General features: G+C 49.4%; 1 long non-coding RNA gene across 1 annotated transcript; it reads right to left on the reverse strand.

Annotated features, from left to right (window-relative positions):
* Positions 1-2,088: 2,088 nt before the first annotated feature.
* On the reverse strand, positions 2,089-16,143 carry LOC132439295 (uncharacterized). Its single transcript, XR_009522337.1, has 3 exons — positions 15,837-16,143; positions 12,615-12,806; positions 2,089-2,263 (listed from the first exon to the last, which is right to left on the reverse strand). It is a non-coding gene; the product is annotated as an uncharacterized lncRNA (long non-coding RNA).
* Between the last annotated feature and the right edge of the window lie 4,567 nt (positions 16,144-20,710).

The raw sequence follows: 20,710 nt of genomic DNA on the forward strand, positions 1-20,710 counted from the left end.
AAAAGCAGAAAACAAGTGTTGGCAGGGATGTGGAGAAATTGGAACCCTGTTCTTCACTGATGGGAATGGGAAATGGTAAAGCCTCTATGGAAAACAGTATGGAGGTTCCTCAAAAAATTAAACATAGAATTATCATATGATCCAGAAATTCCACTTCTGGGTATATACACAAAAGAATTGAAAGCAGGGACTCAGATATCTGTGCACCGATGTTCATAGCAGCATTATGCACAATAGCCAGAGTGGAAGTGACTCAAATGTCCACTGACAGGTGGATAAACAAAGGTGCTGTATATATACAATGAAATAGTATTCTATCTTAAGAAGCAATGAAATTCTCATACAAGCTACAAGATAAATAAACCTTGAAGATGTTATGCTAAGTGAAATAAGCCAGACAAAAAAAAAAGGACAAATAGGGACTTTCCTGCCGGCCCAGTGGTTAAGACTCCACACTTGCACTGCAGCGGGCGCAGGTTCGATCCCTGGTCTTGGAATTAAGATCCCACATGCCACGCGGTGTGGCCAAAAAAAAAAAGGACAAATGTGATTCCATTTATAAGGGATACCTGAAATAGACAAATTCATAGAGACAGAAAGTAGAATGTGGTTACCAGGGGCTGGGGGAGAAGGGAAATGGGGAGTTATTTTTTTAATGGTATGAAGTTTCAGTTTGGGGTGATGAGAAAGCTCTGAAGATGTATAGTAGTGATAGTTGCACAACAGTGTGAATGCACTAATGTCACTGAACCGTAAAAAATGGTTAAACTGGTAAGTTTTATGTTATGAATATTTTACCACAATAAGAAAAATTTAATGGAAGGACCATTAAATATCTCTGAGTGTAGAGAATAGCTCCTTCATTCCATAGAGAAATAAATTGAGGCTCAGAGAGGTTGAAAAAAAGAGTCATTCCTTTAAAATCATTTTTGATACCTGAAGTATAACAGGTATTCTTGAATTTAAACAATACAGATAAAGTTGAAACCCCCTTCGGGCCACCCTCTTTACCCACATCTCCTCCCCAGGAGATAACCATTATGAAATCACTCTGTGTGGGTTCTTTTAGATCTATTTTGGTAGGTGTACAGAAATAGAACCATTCTGTACTTACTTTGCAACTGCCCTTTACATTTGGTGCTATTTCTTGGAGCTCTTTCCACACCAGTTCATAGGCGCTACCTCACTCTTCTGAACTGCTGCGCCATGGGTCGTAGTATGCACACACTACCGTTAAACATTCCCCTACTGTTGGACACTTAGGCTGTTTTCAGTATTTGGCTGTAACAGACAATTCAGCATAAATTCCTCTTTGTGCACATGCAGAAGTGTTTCTTTAGGAAAATGTCTATTTACTTTTTAAGGTTACAAGCACACATGAATGAACGTCAATAAAATGTTGCCATTTATTAGTGCTCAGGGCATGCTAAATATTTTCCGTCATAATCTCACACGTCGTTACTCCTCTAATCAACCCCACGGGGAAGTCCAGTCACTGTCCCCACTGATGAGGTAGAAGTCCAGAAAACGTGAGTCATTTTCTCCGGGTCACAGAGCTCACAAGAGAGCCCTGGACCAACCACAGGAGGCCTCTTAGTCTGTGTTCTCCTGGAGACCAGGACTTGGATCTCTTTCCGGCTGTGTCCCCACATCTGACATTGGTCTGGAATGTCATGGGCACTAACAAATGCGCCTTGAGTATTGCTGAGCAAATGAAGGGATGGATGGCTGTGTGGAACTCTATTGCAGTTGTTGGCGCTCCGTGGCCAGCATTTGTCCACAACCCTGCCCTGGGCCCCATCAGGAAACGGGGGTCAGGCACCACCAGTCTCTCCAATCTCACTCTCAGCTGCGCCACAGCACATCACTCAACTCCACCCACTGGAGGATGACTTCTCGACAGGGCGCCCTGGACCCCCTGCCCTGATACAGTCCCCACCCCTGGTCACCCGACCAGACCCACTGGGCCTTCAACACTCAGCCCAGCCCAGGCTCTGCCTGGCTCTGATCCCTCAGGGAACTCCCAGAACCCTTATCCTCCTGTCTTAGATACTTTCTTTTTTAAAGTTAGAGTGACCATTACCCACTTTGAAAAGGCTCCTCTGTGTGTTCAATACAGGTGAAGAAGCTGAGGTGCCGAGACGCCACATGACCCGCCCAGGGGCCTGGGCAGCAGGCAGTGCAGATGGCAGTCACACCCCGGTCCAGCGGCCTCCAAGGTCAATGCCTTTCCTGTCACACTCCGGCAGCTTCTGAGATAAACCTGAAAGAGGCTCACTTGTTATCACATGGGAGTCGCACAGGATCTAGAGCTGGGAGAAACATTCGTTTCCTGATACCAGCTCTGCCCCCAGAACTACACGGAATCAATCCCAGTCCCCGACGTGTGGCAAGAGGCTCAAGTGCCTGAGTGGCCAAGACTGTAGTCATTCAGGTCCAGTGGACCCTCTCGTCTCCTGGTTCCCTGGGGCTCTGTCTTGACTTCTCCACTCTGTGGTCAACTCCCTGAGAGCCGTATCTTCTCTTAGACTCCTGTGCCCTCCCACTAGCCCCTGACATGTAAAGGTGCTGATTAAGCATCTATTTTACTCCTGTTTCAGTTACTTGTCCTTCAGCTGTTGATCCCAAATAAAATGGAGCCAAGCAGGCAAGGAAAAGGAGTACATCAGTTCCCTGTACAATACCCAAAGCTCTAGTCATCCTAACAGCAGCATCTACCATGGCTGGGGGCCTACGTCTGTGCCGGGTACTGTCCTAATAGCCATTGCTTCATTTCCTGCTCACATCAAGTCCATGAAGAAGGGACTTGAGATGTGCCCTCAAGACCAATGTATCTTGGGATCTATGTGTCACAAACAGAGGTGGAGATTTCCTTCCTTTATTTAAAATTCGACCTGAGCTGCATTAACCCTGTCTCAAAAGCAACCATTTCTTCTCCCCATCACCTCTACCAAAGAGAGCGGGCAGAGAAGGCTAAGTGTTGGGTGGGGCCCTTCCCTATGCAGTGTTGCAGTGTATCCCAGAACTCAGACCACTGAGCTCCACCTCACTTTCCAAGAAAGGACCCCAGAGCCACCACGGGCCTCCGTCGAGAAGGGTAAGTACTTTGAGAAGGAAGAACCTTGGTGGAGACCACGACAACTTCCTGAAGAGCTTGGGTCACCAGTCCTGAAGCACTTACCGAGAGCTCATCACATACGCCCTGCACTGTGCCCATGAGGAGGGCATGCATTTGAATCAGACCCAGGCCCTGCCCGCATTTGGCCACAGTCTAGTAGGGAACTCAGACATGTAAAAAATAAAATTACAGAACAGCATAGTAAATGCACTGGTAGAAATGTGTACACATACAGCTCAAAAATAAAAAGACGTATAACTCAACTAAAAAATGGGCAAAGGACTTGAATAGACATTTCTCCACAGAAGATGTGCAAATGGCCTATAAGCACAGAAAAAGATGCTCAACACCATTAGTCATTAGAGAAATGCAAATCAAAACCACAATGGAGTACTACTTCATACCTAGTAGGATGACTATAATCTAAAAGGCAGATAATAACAAGTGCTGGAAGGGTGTGGAGAAATTAGAACCCTCATACACTGCTGGTGGGAATGCAAAATGGTGCGGCCAGTTTGGAATAGTTTGGCAGTTCCTCAAAATGTTAAACATAGAATTACTATATGATCCAGCAATTCCACTCCTAGGTATATACCCAAAAGAACTGAAAACATATGTTCACACAAAAACTTGTACACAAATGTTCTTAGCAGCATTATCCAGAATAACCCCAAAGTGAAAACAACCCAAATGTTGATCAAATGATGAATGAGTAAGTAATATATGGTATGTCCACACAATGGAATATTATTTAGCCATAAAAATGAATGGAGTGCGTTCAACTGGTAATAGTGAAGCATTTCAGTGAAGTAAGTTTTCATTTTTTTCTGTGTGGGGGAATGTAAAGCAATTCATTTCTTAAAAATGAAAATTATAAAAGCATGAAGTGAACATTATGAGTAAGGGAAATTTCTGAAAAGAAACAGACCCTAAGACTTTAAATTGAAAATGTATTCTCTTTTTCTCCATAAAAATGGGGTTTAATACTTACAATATCTGTTTATCTAATTTCTCTTTTTGTTTCTTTTTGGCTGTGCCACATGGCATGCGGGATCCTAGTTCCCTGACCAGGGATCGAACTCGTGCCCCCTGTACTGGAAGCATGGAGTCCTAACCACAGAACCACCAGGGAATTCCTGTTTATCCAATTTCTATTTTTTTTAACACATATCATCTTTCCATTGTATTCTTTTTTATATACTTCCAGTTGATTTAAAAGAAACAATAACCCACAAAGATAAATAAGTGAGAGCGCTAGGAATATTAGAGGATTATCTAGGAAGATGACATTTTATTTTTTTAACTGAATCTTTCACATAAACCCTTCATTCTGATGATGTCAAGTGAACTAGATAAGTATGCTGAGAATTTATTATTCCTCCTATTCCTCTTATGACCAAAGAGGTACAGTGGAAGTCATCCATTTTATTAGTCCTAGGAAATGCAATCTTTTAAAAAAAAGTCTTTGAAGTGTTCTTGTCCTGCCTTCCTCTATCATTTCCTGCCCTTAAGTTCCAAGAAAAGGTGGGTACAGAAACACATGGGAAAATGTGATGGTGAACTAATATTTACAAAAACAAGAGCACATATTCAAAACAGATTCTGGTCTTTTCAGATTGTAAATATTTTCTGTGAATTAAAACTGTAATGCTTATTTGTAATTCTGCCAATCTTTACATACAGTGAAAAAAACTATATAGAAACTGATTGAATCATCTCAGTAAGAATGGATTAAAAAGTGTGAGACGGATATAAAATTTATTTAAACTTGATCCTCAATTTGTTTAGTATATACCTATGACTTGCTAAATAAATCTAGAGTAATTCAGTTTGAATAAGAAGCTATTGTTTTTCTATTGTGTAATAACTATCTTATTTTGAAAAATAGCTTGATCAAATGATAAAATATATTGTCATCTTAAAAAAAAAGTACTGGATATATGCTACAACATGGATGATCCTTGAAAACATTATGCTAAGTGAAATAAGCTAGACACAAAAGGCCACATATTGTCTGATTCCATTTACGTATATGAAATGTCCAGAATAGGCAACTCCATAGGAGAGAAAGTAGATTAATGGTTGCCAGGGACTGGGGAGAGAAGAGAAAGGGAAGTGACTGCTAGTGGGTGTGGGGTTTATCGTGGGGTAATGAAAATATTCTGGACTTCGCAGTGATGGTTGCACAGTTTTGTAAATGTGCTAAAAGCACTGAATTGTACATTTCAAAAGAGTGACCGTCCTTGTGTGTGAATTATATCTCAATAAAAAGAAATAAAGAGAAATATACAACAGTATGGATGTAAGCAACACACAGAAAGGGAAGCAGGGTATGGGTAGTTAAACCTCTGTGGGGAGGTTTCCAAGAGAGAAGGCACCATCTGAGCCTGGTTTTAAAGGACCAATGGGATTCATCAAACAGACTGAGTGGGAATTAAGGACTGTTTCTAGGCAGAGGGAACAGCACGTGCAAAGGCCCAGCAAGAAGACAGTAAATAAAGTGGAATACTCTGCTAACTTCAAGTCTTCTAGTCATTATGGGTATAAACCTCGGTGCACTAACTCAGAAGTCTTTTTTTTAGAAGTAGAATTAATTTCTGACTCTGAGCCCCATTCCTCCAGGCTACAGAAAATGTCATCCCCATCCTTCCTGGTGTTTCTAGGTTTGTGAGAAAGTGGGTCCAGACACATGCTAGAGACAAGGTGGGGATGGAACGGAGGGTGGGAGACGAGAAGCAGGAATGTTTGGCCTCCCAAATCCAAGAGATCTAAGAGGACAGCCAGGAAGAGCGGATGGAAATGGAAGCACATGGAGCGGCAGGCTGGTCTGTGTTCCTTTGCCCCTTGTCGGGTTTGGTGGCTGGAGCCATTTAAAGGGTCAGTGGTAGCAGGGACAGGTGATAGCCGCCTATAGAACTAACAGCTAGGAATTGCAGGTGGCAGGTAGGGGTGTGGTCTTGGGGAAGGGGCGCTTCCTTGGGTGGAAAAGAGGATCTAGAAGGCTGTAGCTGAAGCAGAGTGAGAGCTGGGGGCCTATTGGGAATCAATCCCCAAACCGTTCCCACTCGTGAGTGATGGCGAGTGGGGGAGAGCTGAGGGAACCAGGAGGTGAAAACAGTTGCAGGGTCGGCTGGCCTGGTCACCAACTTTGCTTTGTGGGGAGGATGTTTATTTAAGGAAAATCACTATGTTTACTCAAAGCTTTGAGCTGCAGCTCTCAGGGGTGGAATTATCAGTGAAAGCTGGGCTATTAATCAACTGTGGGACCTGGTGACAGGCCTTCTCCTCCCTTCCAGAGAGTGGGAGGGACAGAGGAGAGAGGGAGGAAGGGACAGAAGGGGGCTGGAGGGGAGCAGAGGGTAGCGTTTCCATGGCTCAGCAGTCATGGGACAAAGCTGGACGGAAATCACACTCCGGGATGCTCCCTGGCCAAGGCCAGTTTGCCTGGAAAGGAAGGACAAACTTCCTGGATGGACACTGGATGCTAAGCCCTGGGGAGGAGGGCAGGGGTGGGGGTCATGGTGTTGCTGGAGCAGTAGGGTCTCTCCAGTCCATCGGCCAAGACCTTGAACGAAGCCTGAACAGAGCATGCCCCCCAGGGACACGTGCTAGATGCAAGGCTGAGCAGCAACTCGGTAACTAACCTCCCGCTCGCTCTCAAGTCTGTGCGGCCAGTCTGATGAAGAGAGGGGTGTGTGCCTTCCCCTGACTGGTGGGCAGGCCGGGCAGGTGGGGTAGGAGCTTATGGGGGTGCTGGGTGAGCAGTGCACAGGCTTGAGGGCTTGCCTGGGAGGAACTGGGGAAGTCACCAGCAGCTGTGGGGCTGGGAGGGCAGCTGGTCCAGAGAAAGGAGAGAGTACAGATGGATGAGGGAGGTGCTTGGCACGTGTGCCTGGGCCTCGGGCACCTGAGGCCTCCCAGGAGCACAGCCAGCGGGAAGTCTCTTTATAGTGGACTCAGACCAGAGCAGGGCCACTCTTGTTGGGCATCTGGACCACAGTTTGGGGGCAACTTCCCTGTGAGAACTGAGGGAAGAAAAGAAGGGAGGGAGGGAGGGAGATCTTTCCTAATGATGGCATCAGTGGTACCTACCTTATCAAGGTGTTGGTGAGAAAGTACAGGTAAAGCACCTGGCCCAGGACCCACTAAGTGCTCAGTGAATGCCCCTAGCATTATCGTTTGACTACTTTGCTTACATCCCTCTTCCCTCACCCACCTTCACTCACATGTGTGTCTCCTCCTTCCCTCCCCCGCTCCTTCCCTCCACACAGGCTGTAGAACCACCAGTTATGGGAACATCCAACTTGCTGTCCTGGGTTCACAGGACCTAAGGACTCCTTTCCACCACTTGCTAGCTGTGTGATCTTGAGCTCCCTACTTAACCTCTCTGTGCCTCAATTTCCTGATTTGCAAAAGGAGGATAATAAGTAGCATAAGGATGAAATGATCTAACACACGTAAAGTGCTTAGTACAGGGCCTGGCCTAGACTAAATGCTAAATGGAAGTTATAGCTGCTGTGCTGGGGCGATCGTCTGTGCTCTCGCTCCAGGGAGAGGCTGTCCGTGTGCAGATCTGTCAGGCTGGGGCCCTTGGGCCACAGGCAGCCTGTAGGGTCTAGAGCAGAGGAAACACCAGCTCCCACGGAAGCTGGGGGCGGACCTACATGAGGACTCCCCACAATGGTAGACCCTGTGTCCCAGCTCTGGGTTGGTGTGGGTGGGAAGCAGAGGCCTGCAGCTCCCTCCGTCCTTCCTGAGCTCCGTGGCTGATCCCTATCTGTCCGTGAAAGATCAAGCCAGGTGACGTCTCCAGATAGCAAGCCCCCATAAAGCAGTTTGTTTGTTTGTTTAAATTGAAGTATAGTTGCTGTACAATATTACATAAGTTACAGGTATACAATATAGTGATTCACAATTTTTAAAGGTTGTACTCCATTTATAGTTATTACAAAATATTGGCTATATTCCCTGTTTACAATATATCCTTACAGATTTTTTCTTTGGGCCATGCCTCGAAGCATGCAGGATCTTAGTTCCCCGACCAGGGATCGAACCCATCCCCCCTGCAGTGGAAGCTCAGAGTCCTAACCCCTGGACTGCCAGGAAATTCCCTCCTTGTAGATTATTTTATACCTAATAGTTTGTACTTCTTACTGCTCTATCCTTGTATTGCCCCCCCCACCAGTAACTACTAGTTTGTTCTCTGTATCCGTGAGTCTGCTTCTTTTTTTGTTATATTCACTAGTTTGTAGTATTTTTTAGATTCCACATGGAAGTGATATCATACAATATTTGTCTTTCTCTGTCTGACTTATTTCTTTTAGCATAATGTCCTCCAAGTCTGTCCATGTCTCTGCAAATGGCAAAATTTCGTTCTTTTTATGGCTGAGTAGTATTCCATTGTATATACGTGCCACATCTGTTGATGGCCATTCAGTTTGCTTCCATATCTTGGCAATTGTAAATAAGGTTACTATGAACACAGAAGTGCATGTATCTTTTCAAATTAGTGTTCTTGTTTTTTTCAGATAGGTAACCAGGGGTGGAATTGCTGGGTCATATGGTAGTTCTATTTTTAGTTTCCTGAGAAACCTCCATACTTTTTTTCTACGGTGGCCGCACCAGTTTACACTTCCGCCAACATTGTAGGAGGGTTCCCTTTTCTCCACATCCTCGCCATCATTTGTTATTTGTGTTCTTTTTGATGACGGCCATTCTGACAGGTGTGAGGTGATGCCTCATTGTGGTTTTAATTTGCATTTTCCTGATAGTCATCAGATGTTGAGCATCTTTTAAGCAGTTTCTTATAAGAATACAAAAAGGCAATTTAAAACCCTACTAGGCCCCTCTGTGCTATCTTAAAAACCAAACAAACGTCACGAAACAGGGCTAAGCATCAGGCATCAGGTCAGATATCCTTTGAGGAAGAAGAGCACTGGAGGCTGTTCCTTTTAAGGGAGGGGGTACCTTCCAAGGAGCCTTCTGTAGTGGTGAGTTGGCAGGTGGCAGGGGTGGGAGGCTGGCCATCTGGGCCCATCTGGCTGGGGAGGGGATGAAGGAAGAGGCCTGAGCTGCTGGAGGGCGTTGCTGGGAAAGGGCCTCGGGGTGATTGCCCACAAGAGCTTTGCAGAGTGAAGCTGCCCCGGCGTTCAAGTCGTGCCCTTCTCCACCCTCCTCTTCGCTGCTGGAAGTCAGGGAGGCTGCCCTGTGTCCCGGCTACAGGATCCAGCGTACAGCCAGCTGCCAGCCCCAGTCCACTGGCCTCTCCTGCCAGCTCTGGGGGCCCCAGTGGACTGGAAAGACCTGGCTGTAGGCCCTCACGTACCTGTGGTCGTTACATGGGCGCTTCTCGTCCATTACCACGGTGGACCCTCCCCCCACTCTGTGCTGGACACCCCCTGGTTCCGCCCCCCCCCCCCCGCCACTGGCACCCTGGACTCCAGCGGGTTGAAATTTTCCAAGGTGTCTCATGTTCCCTCTCGCTTCTGGGCCTCTGCGTGGGCTGCCCCCCTGTCTGGAATAAAGCGTTCTAGCCAGTGTCTGGGGACCAACTCTTTCTCATCCTTCAACCCTCAAACCAAATGTCACCACCACTGGGTGACATTTCCTGTCCCCAGGTGGCTGGGGCTTCCTCCTCGCGCTTCCCCGCTCCCTACTTCCATCTTGATTTCAGGATCCATCACCTGGATAACACATGAGGCGCCTACCTTAGTTTCCACCCAAATCGAGCCTAAGTAAGGACTTGGGTGCAGGTAATTTAGCCGAAGGTGATCCTGGGGGTAAGGGATGGGGAAAGGGGCATGGGAAGGAGGGGGTGTGTGATCAAGGTGGTCCTCTGTGGGAACTGGGGGCTCAGCTCCCTGGAACCACCTGAGATGTCTTCAGAAGGCCAGCCAGAACTGTCCATCCCGGGGAAGGAGGCCCTGCATTTACCCACTGGCTCCATCCTCCACTGGTGGTTAGTTGCTCTGGGGGAGTGAACTTCTGCTCATTGCCAGCCTACCCTGTCTTGCAGACCCAGCAGGTGCCCGCAGGTGGGAGAGAGCCCTGGGGCAGGCAGTAGGGAGGCAAGCTGTGATGCTGTTGGGCTTGCCAGGTACTGTCCAATGCACCTGTGGCTGAAAGCAGCCCAGGGGGGTGGTGGTGGGGGGGACGGGCACCAGGGACATCCCTGCAGAACTCCTGGAGGGTGGAACCATGTTCTGCTCATCTTGCTGTTCTTGGCAAGAGATTAGTAAATGTGGAATGACCAAGACATCGGGGTACAGACAGCCTAGGTGACCCTGCCATGATTGGGGTCTCTAGCTGAGAACGATAGTCTCCTGACTGTCCCTCTATGGGACTGGGGGGTTTCCTCCCTGGGGCCCACCCCTTTCCTACTTCTTAGCATAGAGAATCTTCAGAAACTAGGTTCTACTGGTTGAAGGGACAGGAAGACCCCTGTCTGATCTCCAGGGATCAGACACAAGAGGGCAGTGGAATTGCTGGATCATAGCATAAGCCCCAACTGTTTTTAATTACGGTATCTCTTCATGCAAGAGTCAAATTTTAGGAAGAGTGTCTGAGTGGCCTTATCAAATCATGTGAACATCCATTGGCCAGGAAAGGGTGGGGCACTTTGGTGGACAGTCCCACAAGACAATCCAATGGAGAGGGGATATTCCTCAAAGCAAAATCAAGGCGCTGTCACCAGCAGAAGTGCTGGATGAGGGCAGCCTAAAACTACAGGCTGTAAAATTGGGAATAATAGCTAAGCTCTCCATGCCACAGAGTTGAGTGGCTCCCACAAAATCATGTGTGTGGCAGGACTTTGAAACCTATGAGATAGCCTCAGATAGAAGTTCCTTGTGAGACCACAGAACGTAGCTGGAAGGAAAGGAGCTGACCATGGTGCCAGGATGCAGCCAGATCTTTCTCTGAGTGTTGTACAAACTGCACATGCTTATCCCCACCCTTCACCAGGAGCCACCTCTCAGTTGTGATAACTAACTGAGCCATATCCTCATGACCAGCTTGTCCCTCAGCCATGGGTGTGTTCATTCCATTAATTTCTTCTTTGGACACTATTAACCGGATTTTGGGGGTCTCCAAAATAAGACCTCCTCCAAGAAGCAAACAGCAGACATAAATGAGTAACTATTTCTGTAGCAGTAAAGTGTAATGGCTTCTAGAACACAGGCAGCACAAGGCATTCTGGTGCTGCGGAGGAGAGAGGAGTCTGCTCTTTCTTTTGTTCGGTAAGAAGTCAGTCCAACCTCAATGCAAGTCTTACTCCGAGTGAAGGATAAAGGGAAGGGAGGTTGGGTGAAAGCAACCCTGACTATTTAAGGAAAACCTGGCAAGGCTGTTGGGTGTCCTTGGCCAAAGCCAGCAGTCACAGAAGTCCATCGTCTCCCAGGAACGGCCTGTGCTGCACCCCTGCCGCCCTGTCTCTGGCTGAGTGCAGCCTGCAGGAAGTGCGGCCTCAGCAGTGATGCATTTCAGAACACAGCAGCTGGAGCCCCCAGCTAAGTACACTTTCCATAGCTGGAGGTCTGTGAGGCTCATTCTCACTGGCCTCCCCAGAGCACTGGACTCTACAAATTGCACCTTCAATGTGATGTTTAAGCAAAGATTGTTTTCTGCACTTGCAAACTGTTTTGGGTGTATCTCAACCTCTCAGCTGGGCTGTGAGTTGCTCAGGGCAAGGGTGGCACCATAATTCTCCCTCCACGCATTCATTTATTGATCCATCAGTCCATTTACTTTTTTCAACATACACTGACTGGAGTAGCCACTGTCCTGAGCACTAAGAGGGTGAGCAAGGGGGGCCTCAGGAGCCCAGAGGGGAGAGAGACATGAAATAACTAATGACACAGTAGACAGGGAGTTTCTAAGTAAAGGTCAGTGAGTTTCTATTTCCCCTTTCCCCACACCAGGAGGGGCTTTTCTCTGAAAGGGCAGCTGTCTCCGGGGCACAGCTCCTGCCTGTGGATGTGAGTCAGCCCAGGGTCGGGAAGAATACTCAGCTCTGCAGGACCAGTGATGACACAGGCGTCATGCCACTACCCTAGGGTCCTCCCTCGGGGACAAGAAAAGAGGTCACCAAGGACAGCCTTTGAAGGAGAGACACCCTCATTGCTTCCTGCTCCCAGGAGCCTCTCAGTGTGCTCCATGAAACGCTGAGAAATCGAGTCTCTTTTCCTGAATGTCTTTTAGAAGTGGTCTCCTCTCTCTTCCCATAAAGGAATAAATAAAACGTGAAACTGGAGACAGGAGAGAGGAGGCAGATGGGGCGGCAACAAACATTAAGGTTTTTCCTCCCACCATGTCAGGTCTGAGCTAAGCGCTTTCCAGGCAGGCTCTGGGTGAATTCCACCCCAGCCCAGCTTGGGTCCCCATTTTACAGAGGAGGAAACTGAGGTTCAGAGATGGTAAGGAACTTGCCCAAGGTCGCACCACTGGTAAGTGGTGGAGTTGAAACCTGACCCCAGAGCCTGTGCTCTTAACCACCCACCTCACTGCCCGTGAGATGCCTCCCTCTGCGGTTTCTCTTCCAGCTCAGCAGGTGGAGTGTGACGTCAGCCATTGGCAGGAGGTGGGACTTGTAAGCTAGCGGGACATAGAATCTGGACAGAGCCTCCCTGCCCGCCGTGTGTAGCTGGAGATCAGTTAGTGTTCATGCACAGCATTCCTTGGTGTCCATAGGCTGTGGAGACAATGGCAGAATCGGGGTGCTGACAACCAACAGAAGTTGTTATGCATCAGACCCCCTTGCCGTTCTGTATATATAGGGTAAATATGGCTCCAAACCCCGTAGAAAGCTCTGACCTTGTTTTATCTTCAAACTGAGGCACAGAGTGTTTGGCTGGCTTGTCTGAGGCCACGCAGTTTAGCAGGCTCTGCGGCAGACTTTAAGGAGCCCTTTCCTTCTCTCTTGCAGACGCCCAGTGCTCTCTTCTTTTGCCTCTTTTCAAAAATACCCTTTGCAAAGAACTGGAAGTTGGGTGATATTAAGCGTTAAAACGATGATAACTGCCACTCACTGCTTCTGCTATTATCTATCAGCTATAAAGTGCTTATTGTATGCAAGGCATACAGGTGTCATCACACCCCCTAGTAAGGGTTTACAGTGTTATCATGTGGAGGTAGATGGTGTCCAAAGCCTATGAGAGGTGAAGAGCTCCAATGGTACAATTTCAGGCATCAGATGGGATGGCTGCTTTTAAGCTGCAGGCTCGTCAACTTCTGTAACTATGTCCAGGTCTTACAGTTCAGACTCGACTGGATAAACCCCTGGGAGAAAGGTGAGGGAGGCTTTTGAGAAAACTTGGCAGGTCTGGCTTCCAAATAGTAATTCTGAGCAGCTTCGTAAGCAGATATCCCTTCCTGGGTTGCTTTGACCCCTGCCCTGTCCAGTGGCCTCTCCTGATGTCTTGATCCTTGAGGGAATGGTCCACTTCTAGGGCTACCAGCTTCGGAGCCCTCGGTCTGCTGAGCTCTGCCAGGCCTGGCCCCTGGGGAAGACCAAGGAGCCCTGGGGTGTGCACAAGCTGCTGCCTCTGGATCCAGGTTCATGGTTATCAAAGAGTGAGTGGCCTAAGAGGGAAAGAAGAGCCCAGAACATGGGCTCTTGAGGCAGGAGGCAAGGAGCAGCCAGAGAGGAGGGAGCCCAGCAGAGGAGGCCTGGGCTGTGGCCTGGGGTGCGGGCACATCCATCTGAAGGCAGCCCAGCCCTAAAGGCCAGGGCTTGGAGAGGGCTCAGCTGCCAACAGTCTCCATGTGGAGAGCCTCAGCCTCCTCCCAGGGCTCCTGCACCAGCGTCTGCTCAGTCTGGCCCTGCCCACTCCCTTGGGTTCCAAGTGCAGTGGTGGTACTATTCACAAGCTGACTTCTGTTTTCTTTTTGAAGCCAAAAAAGACATCAAGCTGTCAGAGAGGCTTTTCCAGCACAGCTCTGGCTGGGTGGAGGCGCTAGGAGAGAGTCTTTTATCTCTTTGCTCCACACGGAAATGGCCAAACCTAAGATTTTAATTCATCTTTGGAGTAGAAAAATGGGGTCCACCCTCAGGGATGGCAAAGAGGCTTAGCTTTCCAAACAGGGGAGAGGTCACCCTCCAAAGCCCTGGCATCATTTCCCCTAAAGAACAGGACGGCTTTGAGTCAGAGTCACAAACGTCTGTCATTGTGTCTTGAGCACCTGTGTGTATGGTGGGGAGAGAAGCAGAGAAGAGCTGGGAGTCACCTGCAATAGGAGCTAACGCGTGCTCACTGCCTTCCAGGCGTCTGTTGGGCCTTTACACCAATCACCTCATTTAATCCTCACTGCACGAGGACGGTGTTGTCATCATTCCAGGCCTTCCTTCTCTATAGGTGGTGACACTGAGGCTCAGAGGTCTTATAGCTGGTGAGTGGCAGAGCTGGGATTTGAGCTCTGGTCTGGCTTCAGAACCTGAGCTCTTAAGCCCTGAACCCAGAGTTCTCACAGTGGAGTCTAGAAACCACCTGCCTGGGGATTTCCCAGGTTGCCTGATAAAAAGGCAGAGTCTTGGGTCCTGTCCTGGTTTGTGGGATCAGAATCTCAGGGAATAAATGGGGCCCGGAAGCTGTGATTTTGACAATCTCTCCAGATGGTTCTGATGCGCGCAGTGTGAACCCCCTGGCACTGTGCTGCCTGCCCACTTAGTGGAGGCCCCGAGGTAAGGGGGCCCCGAGTGGCAGTGCATGAGGCACTAAGGTGTTTGGAGTTGCTTCAGTGAGCAAGGGCGTCCTTCAGAGCCTCCCCCAGGCCCTGCTGGCTGTCCTCTCCCTCTGCCTGTTAGTTACAGCCTAACCAGTTAGCTTTCCAGCCCCAGGCCTGAGCTGTCCAGGCCCACAGGAGAGTCCTCAGGAGGGCTGGGCTGGTGTTTCTATTATTTCAGCCCAAGTTCTTGCCAGGACGGTGGCTCACTTATCCCGAGGACACCTCAGCTTCCAACTTCCCTAATCCCTCCATCATTGAGAAGCTGCTGCCCCCAGAAGGCTCCTTTCTGACCCTTTCTGCAAACCTCATGTTGACCTGCCCGCACTCTCTGCACTGCTCTTCCAACCAGCTCACTAGCCTGGGATGATGCTTCCCTCGAGTTTGGGCTGGTAATTTCCTGGGTGGCAGTGTTACGTGCTGTAGCCATCTTCCGAAGCACACTTAGAAATAGAGAAGCGAGGCATGTGAATGATGCCAAGTGACACACGACAAGCCAGGCAGGGCTTCCTGACTCACTGAGGCAGCAGCAGGTGGTCTTTGGGACACGGTGGAGCAGAACGATCCCTCCCGTCCTGGAAATGCCAGCAGGTAGGGTAGGGGGAGGATGTTGCTAAGACGTGGGACTCATCTGCCCCTCCTCAGACTCCAAAACCTGCCCCTGTCCCCAAAATCGCCCTGGGAAATGTGTGGGACCCACTTACCCTGAGCCCTGACAACTCGACTGGCCTTCACGACTGCCCTCAATGTTATTTTTAAACTGACTCAACCCGTGTGGGGTGGGGACCACATTTGCCAGGACAATTCCACTAATAGGGCTGGTCCCAAGCAGGAGAGGAAGGTGACAAACTCCCCTTCCCAGCACCTTGAAGAGCCTCTTTGCTGGACAGCCTTCCCCTGCATGAGCCTGGGAGAAAGAAGCTGGGTCTGCCCCGCAGGTGAACGCCATGCAGCCCGTCTGCAGACTGATTTGCCTTTGCTCCCTCCTCTCTTGACTCACCTGCTTGGCCATGTGATGGCATCTGGATGGCATCTCCAGGCCAGGAGGGAAGGCAGCTCCAGAGGCTGTAGGGTTATTATCAGAGATGGAGGCTTCTAGGCGGCCGGAAGCAGCCCAGATCTCTTTCCCTCCACCAGCTGAGTCTCCTTTCTTCTCCCACCGAGCCACCTCCTCCTCATGTCCTCCAGGAGAAGGGCAGCACAGATGGACAAGTGCACCATCTGTTTGGCGATGGCTGGTCCAGACAGCAAGTCCTGTTCTTTCTCCATCTGGCTTTCTCGGTGAACTTTCCACTGAGCTCCTTCCAACCCTGTCGGCAGCTCTCCTTCCAGGAGGAGCCAGTGCCAGGGCGAGCAGAATAATTGCCTCTTGTGTTGTGCATGCTGAGCCTTCATTAACACATCCCCAGAGTGGCATTTGCAGCCCCCTGTCACAGCAACCCGCCATTGAATAGCGCACAATGCATCACCCCGAGATTCTCCGCTGCCTCGAAAGAGCCAATTAGCCCTGTGTTTCTGCAAGCAGCATTGGCTCATTCGGAAAGTCACGTCACTGGCACTGAGGAGTGCAGGTTTCTCTGTGGCCTTGCTCACTTAACGGCACACGTACGTGAGCTGGCCCAGTCACTCTCCATTTTTCTTATCTTTGGCGCAAGGAAGCAATGCTTCTAATCCACGGAGGGCACGGAAGGAAGAGTATGAGGAGGAAGGGGGCACATGCAGAAATCAGGGGAGCTGCGTTTTAGTAACGGCCTTGCCAGTGGTTAGGTGTGTGACCTTGAGCAATACGACATTTCCAAATGTCATTTTCTTCACTTACAAAATAAAGGGGAGGGGCATTGACACAGGGGCTCCTGGAATCTTAGAGCTCATCTAGCGTACCCATTTCACAGATAAGCAAACTGAGGCACAGAGTGGCCACTCAACTCACCCAAGGTCGTGTAGCCAGGTGGTGTTAAGACTTGAGACCTCAGTTCAGGCTTTCTGCCTCCTGGTCTGGGGTGGGACTGATGAAAGAAGGAAGCATTTCAGGAGAGAAAGACACAGTGAAGGAGATCCCACTCCCTGTTCCTGTGGGGAACTATGGAAGGATGACTTGTCTTTCACGTTCAGGATTCCAGGGCTTAAAGTGAGGGCTCTCACCCAGGGCCATTTTGCCCCTTGGGGATATTTGGCAAATGTCTGGAGACATTTTTGGTTGTTACATCTGGGGCAGGAGGAAAGGCAGGGAGCATCTAGCGGGTAGAGTCCAGGATGCCACCAGCACAGGACAGAGAGTGATCCAGCCCGAAATGTCAGTAGTGCTGAAGTTGGGGTCCCAGTAGGACACCAGCCCCCTTCTCCATTGCCACCTTCCTGGAATTTTAAAAATTCTCACTTCCTTACCTGTAGCCTCAAAGGATCTGTCTTTTTGCTGATTTTGTTATTGATGCTGAATTTTAAAACGATTTTTTTTCTTGAACATGAAAATCATCCATGCTTATGATAGAGATTTTAGAGTATTCCAAAAGGTACAAAAATAAATAAATAAAAATCAATTCCACCACACAGAGGTAACTAGTAAGAATATTTTGATATTAGGTATTTTTCCTGTATTACCTGAGATTCACTGAGCACACTCTGTTTTCCCCTGTTCCGTGGCTTTTCTCAGCAATCCTCTTTGGCCCCTCCCCTCACCCCCACTGCCACCTGTTGAAACCCTATCCAATCTCCAAAGTCTCTTCAAAGAGCAACTCATGCAGCACACATGGCAAATCACTCAGGACCCCACCTGAGTGGGACGTGAACTCTCCCTTCTCTGTATCCCTACAGCACTTCTGTCTCATGGATGTCGATTTTAACACTTTTTTTTTTCTTTGTATTCCAGTTCTGTGCAAATGGCTTGAGGGTGGGGGCTAAATTTTAGTCTATTGAATGTGTGTCCCCTCCCCTTCTGTCTCAGTCACACAAACACATACACACAGTATGGCACAAGAACAGTACCTGAGGTGGGCCTGTTGTGGCTCCTCTCCTCACATCACCGTCTTCTTACTTCCAGACTAAATAACTATCCTTTGGTTCTTAGTCACAGAGAACATTTCAGTCAGTGGCTTTTGTTGCTCTATCATTTGGGATTATTCAGGTCCTCTTCTTTCCAATGGCATGAACCTTGAAGACATTTAGTATTATAATAAAAATTAAAGGCTTTAACTTAAAGGGTCCCTACTTTGTGCCAGGCATTGGGATAGATGCTTATGTAAATTTCCTGATTCAACCAAAACTATGGATGGGTATTATTGATGCCTTTTTCCAACGTGAACGCTGAGGCTTAGCGAGGCCTGGGAGCTTGCCCAGGTCACCCGATGGATGAGAGGAGGTGTGGGATTTCACCCATGGCCACCTGGCTCCATGGCTACGTGCGCTTCCTTGAAGTTTCTCAAGCCCTGTGCAGTAGGTCTGCCCCTGCCCACCTCTGTTTTTACGGTGAGAGGCGGCAAGGCCAATACATCAGTGCCTGTGGTCTGGGGGGCCCCAAGGAAGGCATCTTCCTAAAAGGAAGTCACAGAGCCCAACCCAGCTCCTTGGCTTGGGAACCTCTGGCCTGCTGGGTGAGCCGCTAGGGAGCCTGGTGGACGGCTGTGTACAATCCAAGGCCCTAGGAGGTTGAGCGTCCCCTGGCTTAATGAGCAGCCTATGGGAGGCAGCATTCAGAAGTCTAGCCCCTTGGTCTGTTGCTTCCCTATGCCTTGGGCAAGGTATATCACGGGGGAGGTGGCGACGGGTGGCTTAGCCTGCAAACAGACGCCTGGTGCTGGAGGACCGGTGTCCTCCTTTTCGGCAGGGAGCTGATGAGCTGACATGAGCAGGGGAGGTCACATCTCTCCTTGGCCGTCCCCTCCTTCTCAGTCAGGCTTCGCCCTGCTCTCCAAACTTCTGAAGTTGTTTCTGCTACTTCTGAGGGAGTCTCTTTTTTTCCTGGTGTGGTCTACCAAGCTCAGGCTCTAGATCAGATTAGCTTTGTCTCAAGCCCAGTTCGGACAACAAAGTGATCTTGAGCAAGGCACTTGCCTTCTCAGAGCCTCAGCTTCTCCATCTATAAAATGGGAAGAATGATACCCACCCTCAAAGGGCTGGATGAGGAATAGATGTGTTTTGAAGAGAAACTGACATGCTGTAGGTGCTCAAATATCTCTCTCCTCATTCCTGGTAGATTTTGGGAGATGATGGGAGGGTGGTTGGAAAACATGTGGGAGAGGAAAATGGGTTGGAATGGGGAGACTGGGAGGGGGAGGCAAGGAGTGGTCCATTCCCTCCCGTTTGTTTTTCCACCTGGGGCCCTGGTGGAGGGGAATCCCTCTGCTGGTCGCTGGCAGCATTGCTCAAACACACTCAGTCATTTGTGCTGATTAAACCTGTGTCCCAAACCTCTGTGTGGGCTCAGAATCAGTCTCACTCCATTTCCATGAGGCAACCAAGCACAGTGGTTAGAGCAGGCTCTGGGCTGCCAGGCACACTGGCTCCACCCCTGTGTGGCCTTGGGCAAGTAAGTTTCCCCCCCATTTTTTTTTTTTTTTTTTTTGGCCGTGCCACACGGCTTGTGGGATCTTAGTTCCCTGACCAGGGATGGAACCTGGGCCCACGGCAGTGAAAGTGCAGAGTCCTAACCACTGGACCAACAGGGAATTCCCAAGTTTTCCCAATTTTAGGACCTCAGTTTTCTCATCTGTAAAATGGGGATATTAATATCTGATTGGGCTGCCTGAGATGATGAGATTAGACCCTGCATGGGTTGTGATTGGCTCAGAGCCTGGTCTATGGGACATGCTTTAAGAGACTAGCTACCATTGTTCATTTTTGTTGTTGTTGTAATCATTCCAGCCACAGACTGTGTCCTTAACTGGGCTGCCTGTCTTGGAGACATGCTCATTGGGAGAGTGTGGCTGGTTCACCAGAGGGTCCCTGGTCCGTACCTGGCAAGCCACAGCATCCGATGGGTGAGCCAGCTGGATCAGCCTCACAGCTGAGGACCAGCAGCTCAGGTGTCAGTAGAGGCTGCATTCCAGCAACATTCCTCCTTGGCAGAAACTTCAAAACCAGAAGAAGGTATCGCTCAGGCAGATTCGGAAGGCACTCCAGGATGGCAAACCTGAGGCTTCCGCTGCAAACCCAACCTGATGATAGCCTGGAGTGCCACAAGATGTACTGACTGGGTTCCTGGCCAATCTCGAAGCAGAGGGGGTGTGGGGGAGAGGCCGGGGCCAAGGATGGAGGCTGGTGGTGACCCCACTCCACCCCAGGTCTCACACGAAGCCCTGGAAGACAGAGCTCTGGTTCTTTCCACAGGATGTCCTAGGAGCGGAACTCCGAAAGCTGTGACTTCCGCCTTATGAGGAGGTGGCCTGGGGTGGGGCTGGGGCTTAGCTGATCTTTCTGACTCTTGGCCTTTCCTGGGAGGATGGCAGTTCCTGGACCCTCCGTGTCTGATGGGCAGGTGGGGAGAGGCTGGATCCTTCAGCTGGGGACACTCTCGGTGGTCCTTGTCGTGGACCTGACCGCATGCAAGGTCTGCAGAAGGGAGCTGAGAAGGACCCTAGGGGAGGTCCCAGTGGAAGGAGAGGGACGGCAGGCATGTAACCAAAGTAGACAAAGTCCATGGATTGGCAGAATAGCATCCTGCCTCAGAGCACGGAACCACCCCAAGGCAGGTGAGAAGTGGCTGCTGGAATGCAGACCAGAGATAAGGGACCTGGCACTGCAGCACATTTGGGGAAGAAGCAGGGAAGCAAGATGCAAAGGCAGGAACATCCACAGGCCTCTGTGGCTGCTGAACAAGATGGGCAGGGAGACTGAAGCCTGGAGTGCTGGCGGGTCCCAGAGGTGAGTACTGTCATCCCA

Source organism: Delphinus delphis, chromosome 16, assembly GCF_949987515.2.
Source record: "Delphinus delphis chromosome 16, mDelDel1.2, whole genome shotgun sequence".
NCBI lineage: Eukaryota > Metazoa > Chordata > Mammalia > Artiodactyla > Delphinidae > Delphinus > Delphinus delphis.